Source organism: Lonchura striata, chromosome 6 (assembly GCF_046129695.1).
Source record: "Lonchura striata isolate bLonStr1 chromosome 6, bLonStr1.mat, whole genome shotgun sequence".
Classification (NCBI taxonomy): domain Eukaryota; kingdom Metazoa; phylum Chordata; class Aves; order Passeriformes; family Estrildidae; genus Lonchura; species Lonchura striata.
This window is the reverse complement of record NC_134608.1, coordinates 40,394,493-40,404,833: the sequence shown is the minus strand read 5'-3', so window position 1 is coordinate 40,404,833 and position 10,341 is coordinate 40,394,493. Positions and strand designations below refer to the sequence as shown.

The 10,341-nt window shown below is 46.8% G+C and overlaps 1 protein-coding gene across 1 annotated transcript in view; it reads left to right on the top strand.

Annotated features, from left to right (window-relative positions):
- The first annotated feature begins 7,440 nt into the window (after nucleotides 1-7,440).
- CD82 (CD82 molecule) overlaps nucleotides 7,441-10,341 on the top strand; it is a 37,454-nt gene continuing 34,553 nt past the window's right edge. Inside the window, exon 1 of the mRNA XM_021533228.2 lies at nucleotides 7,441-7,544. The gene's annotated coding sequence lies outside the window, so the exon portion shown is untranslated. The remainder of the gene's footprint in view (nucleotides 7,545-10,341) is intronic.

Below are 10,341 nucleotides of genomic sequence, written 5' to 3'. Positions count from 1 at the left end.
AGACTGTCCTCTTATTCAGTGTTACTTTGAAATAGTCCCTTTAAAAAATACTATTTAATTCATTCAGTGAAGTAACACTTTGCATTTCTCTTGCATGCGTGTGAACTTCTCTAGCATTTATTAAACGGTGAGTCAAACCAGCCCTCACTCTCTGTAACAAAAATTAGATCAAATTAGACAATGAATATATTTCTTTCTCAAAGGCAAACAGTAACCAAAAATAAATATTTGAATTTCCTAAACACATTAAAAACGGATAGGAAGCATATAGCAAATCTATACAGCTGGGAGGGGAGTCTCACAGTTTGTGAGTTCTCTGTGTTGCTAACCACAGGGGAGTCGTTGTGCACCACTGAAACTCTGGGGTGCTTTATATGGTGCAAATAACAAATATTCGTCCCTGGGAGAGCATTACTGGAGATCCAGCCCCAGATTTGAGACTAAAGGGAGACACCAAGTGGAAGAAAGACTCATACCTAATTGCAAGATGCCAGCGGCCCTCAAGGATTTAATTTCTCTGTTTTGCTGCAGCTTTATGTGCCTAGGTAGGTGATGCAGGGGTGCATTTGGGCACTCCATTGGCCATGTGATCATGGAACATGTATCTGTGAGAGAAAAGAGAGAGGCAAAGCATGAAAGATTTTTTCCAATGAATGATTTGAAATGGCTTAATATAACAAGGAGGAACTTGGATGCCTTAATAAATGAAACTGAAGGGAATTAAGTCTCTAAATACTTTTGTGGATCTGAGCTTATGTAAGAGGTATTAGTGTCATAGGATTGTTTGCTCCACTTGCCTTGCTCCTCCAGGTAAATTGTGCCAGTGCTGCACACAATTCCCTGGGAAAATACCCAGCCTGCCAGTACCAGCTCCCAGGTGCCCTCATTTACTTTGGCAGATCCTGAAATGGATTTTCCTTCCTCGGGTTTTGTGAGGTGTTTACGTTAATTTGGCTCAAAAGGATGACTTCTCACCAGTCTCTGGAGCTGTGGGCTGTGGAAATAATACTACCTAGGCAAGAGTATCTCTCCTGGCACACACCCCTCTCAGATCAATGGGGATCAGCAATGTTCATTCCTCTCAATCTGATGTAAAAGAAAGTTAAAAGAAATTTACAGATATAGATGAGTTTTTAAAAACATGTATTCATTCTTCTATTAGATGAAGCTGGTCCAGGTCACATGGGTGCCAGAAATGAATGATGTATGACATCTGCCCAGACGTGCCCATGTTTTTCTAGTGCCAATTCTCTTCTTCGTATTTTGAAAGACAAGGGCAGATGCATTCAACTCTGCATTCATGCTATGAACTTAGGAGGAAAACAATCTTATCATTACTCTGGCTCCTTCTTCCTACCATACAGAAAAATGCATATACTTAGCCAGGCAGCCCAGCCTCAGAAATACTGTTATGGAAAGATATTAAGCAAAACAGCTCAAATCTTGTGGGAGGGTACTTATCTCATAGTGTTTTGGCAATTTGTAACCTCACAGTGCAAACCTGCACATAAAATTCATAATATCACTTCAGTCTGTAAATATTAGATCAAAAGAGGTTTATAGGTGAAACTATAAACTGTGCTATATGAAATTAAACTGTGCTCCAGCAATGTGCCTTTAGAAACAAGATTGTACTTGGTTCCTGGAAGAGCAGTGGACATTCTCTGAACAGGAGGCTGGGATTCAAAGTAACCCCAGTGAGCAATGAAGCCCTGCACAGCTGCTTGTCCACTCCACATCAAAAGGATCAGGGGGAGAATTGGAAAGGTAAAAGCTGGAAAATTCAGGGATTTAGATAAAGACAGTTTAATTAAAAAAAAAAATACACAGCCAGGCATGCAAACGAATCTGAACAAGGAATTAATTAAGTTCTTCCCATAGGCAGGCAGGTGTTCAGCTACCTCCAGGAGAGCAGGGCCTCGTCACATGAAATGGTTAGTAGGGAAGACAAATGCCATCACTCTGCCGTCCCTTCCTCTTCCTTTCCCCCTGCAGTTTATATACTGAGAATGATGCCATATGGTCTGGAATATCCCTTTGGTCAGTTGGGGTCACCTGTCCTGGCTGTGTCTCCTCCCAAGCTCCCATGTACTCCCAGCTTCCTCACCACCATGGCAGCATGGAAAGCAGAAAAGGCCTTGGCTCTGTGTGAGCCTGCTCAGCAATAACAAAAACATCTCTGTGTTATCAACCCTGTGCTCAGCACAAATCCAAAACACAGTACTGTACTAGTCACTATAAAGGAAATTAATGCTATCCCAGCCAAAATCAGCATGCCTGCAAAAGACACAAACACCTTGTATCTCCAAGGAAAGAGAACACAACTGAAAAAGCAGGATACTGCTGTGTAAGGGGAAGAAAAAAATTTTGGTGTCTACTATAGAAGCCTTAGGAATACATTCAAGTTCTTCAGGTGTTCATCCATATCTACAGGTGTTTAAAAGGACTGAACTGGAGTGCTAAATTTGAAATTAAAATCAGTTTGCCAAAGATGACTGCAAAAGGCACAAGGAGGATTGTAAAATTAAGTCCTAGATTCACCTATTTTCCCAAAGCCTCACTTTGTGGATATTGTTATCCCAGGCATGCCCATAAGCTCAGCAAAACTAGCAAGAGATCCTTAGTGAGTGGGATGCATTTCTGAAACGCTTCTAGTAATTTTCTGTCTTATCTGCCTTAAATGAGCAAGCCCGTGACAACAGTCATGGACTCTTTTCAATCCAGAGACATATGTGACCTGCTCACAGACTTTTTGAGATTTGTTTCTATGAGGACTTTTTTTTTTTAAAGGGAAAAATTATGGAAAGCACAGGATGGTAAATCTTGATGATTTCTTCCAGTAAATTTCCTATCTCAAGGGTCAGATTGTTATCCAATGTGTATGGAGACACATGCTTCCACACTTGCTACTTCTTAACAGATCCCTCAATAGCCCCAAATGTAGTGCCTAGGAAGACATATCCCTGTGTGTTGGATTTTCCAGCACTTATTGAGGGGGGATCAACATTTTCTCGCAAAATACCAAATTTGGGAGTTCAGTCACCTCTGTAATAGTCAACTGTGAGGGACCCATACCAGGATCCAAAATAACCCAACTATGGACAAATCTGCTTCCCAGTTATATGGTGCCTCTGGCAGAACAGTTTGCTTTTTAGATTATCCAAGACCAACTCTGGAAAACTTCAATTGCCTGCATTTCTCATTTCAGCCAGGGGAGGGCAACTTGTCATCAGGAAAATAAATTCAGTTTACTAAAGCCGCCGTGTGCTTCTAAGTCCTAAACCACAGAATATTAAAAATATTTTAGTCCTAAAAAGATACCTTTCGATAAACATGTCTTTCTCTAATATAAATTAAAATAATCCCCTCTTGCACCACAAGCTTCAGCAACCACTGCACTTTTATGGCTGTTCACTCTAACCATTATTCTTTCTATATAATTTATCTGATACTAAATCACAGCTTGGGGCAAATAAAAGAGGACTCCACTTACAGTGCCACGAACATACTTCAAATTAGACTTGAAAAAAAATCCTTAATTTTAGATTGTGCTTTGCATTCTTTCTATTTTATACTGTGCTATCAAACAGACACTAACCATGAACTCTATGTTTTTTGGTCATTTTGTTTTTAATTTGAAGTTTAAACAGAAACACATTCCCCTCTACCCCTCAGCAATTCTTTGCTGTATTTTTGAAGTCTCTTCTTGTCAAACCACCTTTGAAAGAACTTACTTAACTTAGGCAGTTTGTACTGACATTTACAATCCTTGTCACTCAATGTTTTGGCCCTATCAGCAAAGAAATCCTTCCTCTCTTAGAGTCACAGTAATGTGAGGCCAATTCAAAGATTTTTAAAGGGAAATAGATATGCAAACACCAGAAATCCACGTGTCTTCCTGTTTCTCTGTTCTCCCTAATACGAAAGACTAATTTCCTCCTTCTAGTGCATACGGCACAGGACAGCAATCTGTGCCAGCTGCAACTCAAGCCCTTTACTCTCATAGATCCTCTGAGACTAAAGAAAAGAAGTTTGGTCCCTTCCACTCTGCAGCCTGCAGCCAAACAACCCTGAGACCTCTCATCCCAAAATTGTGGAAAGTTTCTTGCTTACATCCAGCTGTTCCAGGATGGCCCCTACCCAGCCAGACATGGGTTTACTAACACAGAATGAGGGAGCTGTAGCTCTCTCCGTCATTAGCAGCCACCCAAAATTAGCAGCAACCCATGCCATATTTGTGTTTTACATTGCAAAGCAGTGGGGACTGTGCAGCTCCTCACAACCCTGGGCGAGTCTGCAAGCAGCAGCCAGCACAGCCAGCCAGCTCTGTGCACAGCATTAGTATTCCCCTGTGCCCGAGGAAACAGACCTTGTATACAAATGAATCAGAACCTGTATGAAGCTGCATCCCAGGGACTTGGACTCCTGTGCAGACTTCCCTTGTTTACCTGCAGAATAGGCCATGACTTGATTTGGTACAAAGATTAATTCCTCTAAAAAGAAAGTATTCATAGGAGAGGGAATGGTTGTTGTGTTTGAAATGAAGATGGCCCAAGGCAAAACCAGATTGCTCGGCTCAATGACCCACTGGCTGGTCTCTGGCTGCCTTTGAAATGGTATTCAGTTTTTGGCCTTACATGCCACATAATGGTGGGTTTCTCCAGCCTGGGTGTTTTCTTACAAGTACTTTTGTCTAATCACTAGCTGAGAATCCAGCCTGATGTGTACATTGTAAAAGATGCTGTTTATACTTGGGCTTTTAGTCTGCCATCTGTGCACAGCTTAGCTACATCTTAGTAGATCTGTTTCTCCTCTGCTGCCAAGTCCCTGTTGCAAGCCTTCTGAAGAGCATGATTCACGTCAGACTTTCTAATAAAATTCAGGCACTTTGGAAGCTCTTTTTGAAAACCTATTCCCTTCTCTCAGCAAATGCAGTGGTATAGACTTAATGCTTTTTCTGGACTCACTGGTTCATATCCAAGTGGCACTCGAGCATAACCAGTTATGCATGCAGTCACTGATGCATATGTACTCCCATAGTGCCCTTGCTAACATGGATCTCGTTCTCAAAGCCTCTGACACAAATGAATTCAGGCACAGAGCTGCTGGCACAATCCATTTGCACTGCACCTTGTAATCACTTTTTATTTAAAACTCATTTTCTTTAAGAAACAGCCTTTGCACTAATCCTCAGGGGAAATATTTTGAGCCCAGGCTTCCTTCCTCAAAGTAGGACAATTTTTGTAAGAATCAGAAATAAGCTACATGCTCAATACCTGTAGGCTTGGATAATCTGTTGGCACAGAGATGAGGAAGACTAAATATAAGAACAGGCAGATGGTATTTCACCTGCACCACCGACCCTTGTGTCTTTATAGGTAAGCATTCTGCCTTACAGAGTACAGGCATAAGCCTGGGCAGATGTATGAATTAAAGACAAAGACTATTGCAGAAAGAGAAGAAGTAAAGAAAATGTATTTATTTTATTTGAGAATAGAAGTGTTTTTAATGAAGGTTAATTCTGCTTGAAAAGAAATGCTGGAGTGCTGCTGATTTCCAGAAAGACACAATCCCCAAGACTGGTTGTAAATGAATTTTCAGATATTGCCCCAAATAATTTTCAAGCACAATTTGTCCTTGTCTTAGACACTAACAACCTGCCTTACAATTTTTTTTTCATATGAGGAAGGAGTCTGGGCAAAATTAGACAGCTTGCAGACCATGGATAGCCTGGTATTGCTGTGAACAGCTGCTAAATTATGGGTGTGAGACCACACCCACAAAAACCCTTTTGCAGAGCGAGTCATTCCACTTCCACCTTCATGTCCTCTTCTGCCTCAGCACCTGCGTTTCTATCCCCTCTCCCCAGCCAAACCCTCATGCCAGCTGAGGAGCCTGCAGCTCCCTGCTGGTGGCACGGAGGAGGATGTGGAGCCCAGGGTGCTGCATGCAATGTGCGTGGCACTCAGCAAGTGACACCTGCTCTCCAGGTGCAGCCTCCTGCCATGGCCCCTCCTGCCTCATGCTATCCATGCGTGAAGGAGGACTTGCTATGTGGCCTGGCTTTGTCCAGTATGTGGCCACATGCTTATCCTGACAGAAAATATGTCCACAGGTAAAATACAGGCTAGTGGGAAGGCTGCTGAGTGCCACTGCTGAATGCCACTGCTGAAAAAGAGAAGAAGGATGTATTTAATCCCGGTTACTAGAGGAAATGATTGGGAGCTTCGGGGAAAAGTTTGGACTGGATGGGGCTCTAAATGCCAGAATGAAAGTCAAGTAAATGCAATGAATAAAGCACAGCCCAGAAAAGGACCGGTTAAAGTTTTTTCTTTGAAGCCTGGAGGCATTGTAAGGAATTTGCCTTCAGACACGGAAAGATGATGAAGAGGCATCTTGTTAGGAGAGAGTAAGGTGGCCATTGTAGATCTGTCTCAGTACAAAAGCCAAACTGGTTTTTGCTGCCCCCAGGAATGAGGACTGGGACCTTGAGCTGTATGAGTTGGCTGATCCTTCTCCTGTCAGGACAGCAGAATACATGAAAGTGAAGAATGTCTCTCCTCAGAAGGATGAGGGACCTCCTGATCTTCCTTCATTCTAGGATTGGCTTGATGAGTTTGGTTTCAGCATCTCTGAAATGAGGATTTAGTGGGGATCACGTTGTTGCTGTTAGACTGCCTTAACACTTTTATTTTTATTTGCATTCTGCCAGTAGAGAAGAGGCAGGATCCCATTGGGCTAATTGTGCCACATGCCAAGAACAAAGAGCTGGTAGTTTGAGCTTACTGCCTGTTGCGCAGAGCGGATACACTACACAAAACAGAGAAGCCCATGGAAACGATGCGGCGGCACTGGTCAACAGAGCAAACAGCAGCCACAGCATGCGAACAGCTCACCATCTTCACAGTGCTGGAGGCACTGGGGCAAACAAGAGCTTAACAGGGTTTGGAGGGGAAACAATGTGCAGCCTGGGTGATGTTTACAGGATTCACCGGGGCAGCGAAATAGCTCCCTGGAAAAATCTTTCGGTGGGTCATCAGGCTCGCTTTCGCTGGGCAGGGCGCCACAGCGTGCGTCTCGCCAGACAAACTGCGAGTGGCCTTAACCGGGTTTAAGGGGAGTTTGTGTGAGCGCTTGTTGCACCTACTTGGCGGGCCAGACGGGGCTCTCGGGAGGAGGCGGCTCAGGGCAAAGGGCCCCAGCCGCTGCCTGCCACATGCCCAGCGGAGCGGGCTGGTTTGGGCTCAGGTGGAGGGGAGGAGGCGGCGGCCGACGCCTCGGTGGGCAGTGGGAAACGCGAGACTCGGTGCGAGGTGCAAGCAGCACGGGCTCGGAGCGGGCAGCGCCGGGCGCCGCGGAGCCCGCGGGCACGGCGGGGCGCGGGCGAGGCGCCCGCTCTGCGCAGCGCCCGGCGGGGGCCGGGCAGAGCCCGCCCCGGGGCCGGCTCAGCGCAGCCGCCGGCTCCGCCCCGGGGGCCACATCGGCGGAGGGGGGAGCGCCCGGCCGGGCCAGCTCAGCCGTGCCCAGCGCGCTCAGCGGAGCAGGTAGGCGCGCTGCGGCCGCTCCCCGTGGGGCCGGGGAGCGGGGCGGCACGGGCCGGGGATGCGGGCCGGGACTGCCTCCGCCGCGCCCGCACACCGCTCCCCTCCGTCCGGGGGTCTCGGCGCGGCGGGACGGGGGCCGTGCCCGGCGGGGACTTCCCGGGGGCTTTCTGCCGGGCTTTCTGCCGGGCTTTCTGGTGTCCCGCGCTGCGGTTCGGCAGCCCCGGCGGGGCCCGGCAGCCCCGGGAGCCCCGCGCCCTCCGGCGGGGCTGCGTGCGGGGCCGGGGGCGCCGCCGGGGCGCCGGTCCCGCTGCTGGGCGCTCTCCGGCGCGCCCCTCCCCGCCGCAGTGGGGCTGAGCTGCGGTCCCCCGGCGAAGCCGGGGTGCGACCCGAGACCGCGGCCAGGTGCAGCGGGTCCTGCTGGCCCGGCGGGTTGCTGCTGTGCGGGGATATCGGCCGAGTGCCTCTGCTGCCTGCTGGTGAGACTGGCATACAGCTGGCTTCAGTCGGTTCTGTCTTGATTGATTTCCAAGATGTGGATTAGATGCTTCCGTAGCGATCTTACCCTGTTACGACTACAGAAATCTAGTCTGGCTCAGCCTGCTGTGTCCCTTTTCTCTCCCTTCCTCTTTAAGATCCCTGTGAGCAGTTCAGAGTGGCGCTTGCAGTTCAACAGCTGGATAGATGTTGTAAAGCGAATTGCATTTGCAATGTGACTGGTAACAAATCTGTTGATAAGGGGATAGCGGCTCGTTGCACTTCAGGCATGCTGATTCTGCCCCAGAGCATCAAAGCTCTGCTGTGTATGCTTTCATGTAAAGTGGGGTGTTTGGCACCAAAAAAAAAAAAAAAAAAAAAAAAAAAAGAAACCTAAAACCAATCATCCTGGTATCTAAATGTTTGATTCAATAAACTGTAAAGCTAGTTTAGGCTAGAGTGTTCCTATGTCTTGGACAAGCTCTGGCATATTGTGTATAAGATGAGAGCTTGAAACTTACTTGCTGTGCAAAGGAGGGACAGTGTCCTGTTGCAGTGCACCCAGAGGTAGTGGCTGGGGAGAAGAGCTGCTCTTGGAGGTGTTTGAGCTGCTGTTGAGGGTAGAGGTTCACGGGATGTAACGCATCCAACCACTTGTGAGGCCTCTGGGTTGTTATCTTCTGACAATACCCATGTGCTTCTGTGCAAGCAAGGGTGAACAGCTGGAGAGTGCTGTCTTAAAATCTGCCATCAGTGATACTTCCTCTCCTTGGTTTTTTTGTTGTTGTTTTGGTTTGGTTTTTTTTTTACTTTCTCAGCCATCTTGGGCTTAAGAAAAATCCCCTTCAAAGCCTGAGATGTGAGCCTGCTGCTGTGAAGCTTGCTCACTGCACGAGAGCCGTCAAACAGAAGCCTGTGGTTAGAATAATTTTGGTGGACCACAAAGTCAAAGTGTAAATATACTGATCTGAAAATCTAGATGGAGGCATCTAGTGAGAGTAGCAGTCGCAGTAATGTGCTGCTGTATGCTGATGCCAAGCATATGACAAACTGTAAAAATGACAAATTACTCAGCTCTTACTAAATACTTCATGGGCACTAAGTGGGAAGAAAGTGTTAATGAGGCAGAAGGGCACTGGGTGGTACAGTCAGTGACCTATTCTGCAGCGTCACTGCAAGGGCGTCGGAAGATTTGACAGTGTTCCATAGCAGAACTTGCAACAATGAGGTGGATTTTAACATTTACATTTGGTTTTGGTCCTTTGGTCAGAACAGGAACTCCTAGAGCTGCAGTTGTGCTTCTTTACAAAAAAATTAAATCCACAGGTGCTTGATCATGCTGGGCAGCCCATACAGGTGAAAAGAACAGGTGAAATTCTCTGCAAGCCTTTGTGTGGATTCGGAGTGGCTCAGAGAAGTGAGTAGCCTCTCCTCACTCCTAACATTGTGTCATTTAGTACCACTTTCAGAGAAGGACCTTGCTGCCAGAATATCTGCACTTGGTATAGCCTCTTTGGACCTAAACCCCTCTTTGGCCAGGTTTCTCCATCCTTGTCAAGGGCTCTGGGCACCACTGAGATGACATTCTCATCCTTGTGCTGCAGGGCTGGGTGAGTGTTTGTTCAGTGTTTGCAGTGTTTGTTCAGTTTCCTACCTGCATGTGACAGAAATAGAGCGAGACGCAAGCTGAGTGCCTAGAGAAAGCCCTCCCTGTGGGCAATCTCTGTCCTGCTGCATGGAAGCTCCTCCCTTAAGAGGATTTAGCAGCTTTAATGATGTGGCTCATCTGGACTCTCTTCATTACTGTTATTGTCTCTATTTTAGTTCTCAGGTAATGGGCAGGTGTAGTGTGACCTACAACTGTAAGCTGCTGCAGGAAATGCTCTAACGAGGCCTTCCATGGAAGTTTTCTTGTCCCTGCTACTCAAACCACTCTGCTTCAAGTTCTTTGAAGGGCAAGGCGGAGTTTCACATTGAATTTCTCATCTAACTGTAACCGAGGAAGGGTTTTACCACTCTTCTGTTATTCCGTGTCCTGGTCTCACAGCTGTAAGGCAGAAAGGGTCTATTCAGGATTGCAGGTGTTCATCCAGTAGATGTTTAAGTCAGAGGGATGCAGGTGGGAGTTTTGAGACCTCTGGTAACCAACCACAGGCCCCAGGGCACTTTTCAAACCGTGGCTTTGGTTCTTGGTGTCTGCTGGCATTGCTACAGCAGGAAGCACACAATGCAGGCAAAAGGCATTGCCACAAAGACCTTTGGGCACTGATGGGGTAGGGTCTGTTATGGGAATGCCAGGGGGATGCTGGGACTTGGATCATGC